We start from the raw sequence: 1,070 nt of genomic DNA on the forward strand, positions 1-1,070 counted from the left end.
GAAAAAACGAAGGGCACCATGCTCTGGAGAATATTTTAAAGAATCTTTTGGCGAAAACCGCATGTCGATCGATGCAGCCATTAAAAAGCCTTTTGAATAGCAACATTCCGCCACCGCAAATAGAGTATATATATATATATGTATCTATATGGCTCACTCGGCCCCTTCAGAAAGGAGACGGCCCTGTGTCCAAGCGAGCTGCACAAATGTGGGAGAAAAAAACACAGATCCAAATGTTCCAATTCTGTTTACAAATTGTAACTATGGCTTGCGTCTTTTCTTGCTATTTCCAACTTTCCCAATTTGAGTTTCCACCAAATATTTCACGGGCTCCTGCAACCGATGTAAAATGAAATTAAATATTATAGCAATTTATAAAAATTCTACTTTTAGATTTAGTACATCTTGACAGCTGGCAGACGATAGATGAAATGAATGACAAGGAAAGTAGAAGATACATGAAATGAATGATAAGGAAAGTTGACAAATCCAACCGAAATAAGTGATAAGGAAAGATAATGATATATGAAATGAATGATAAGGAAAGTAGACGATATATGAAATAAATGATAGTAAAAGATGACGATAATAATATATGAAATAAATTATAAAGAAAGCATGACAATATATGAAATAAATGATAAAGAAAGCACGACAATATATGAAATAAATGATAAATAAAGCCGACAATACATGAAATAAATGAAAAAGAAAGCCGAGGAGAGGACCAAAATACAGGCTCGTCCACTCACTTGACTTACCCCCACAGGTGATAGAAACCAACGCCCTCTTCTCTATCTCTTCTCTCTCTCCCTTCTCACTCTCTCTCTCTCTTTTCTCTTTCTCTACTCTCTCCCAGGTGAGATTGTCAACTAATGAGAGCCCCACAACTGAAGCAGCTTATTGCAATATCACCCAAGTGTTCGTGATTATGAATATGCAAATGACGTGTGCATGCTTATGTCTGTCAAGCGTGTGTGTGTGTGTGTGTGTGAGAGAGAGAGAGAGAGAGAGAGAGAGAGAGAGAGAGAGAGAGAGTGTGTGTGTGTGTGTGTGTGTGTGTGTGTGTG

The sequence above is a fragment of the Aplysia californica genome, unplaced genomic scaffold (genome assembly GCF_000002075.1).
Source record: "Aplysia californica isolate F4 #8 unplaced genomic scaffold, AplCal3.0 scaffold00464, whole genome shotgun sequence".
Lineage (NCBI taxonomy): Eukaryota > Metazoa > Mollusca > Gastropoda > Aplysiida > Aplysiidae > Aplysia > Aplysia californica.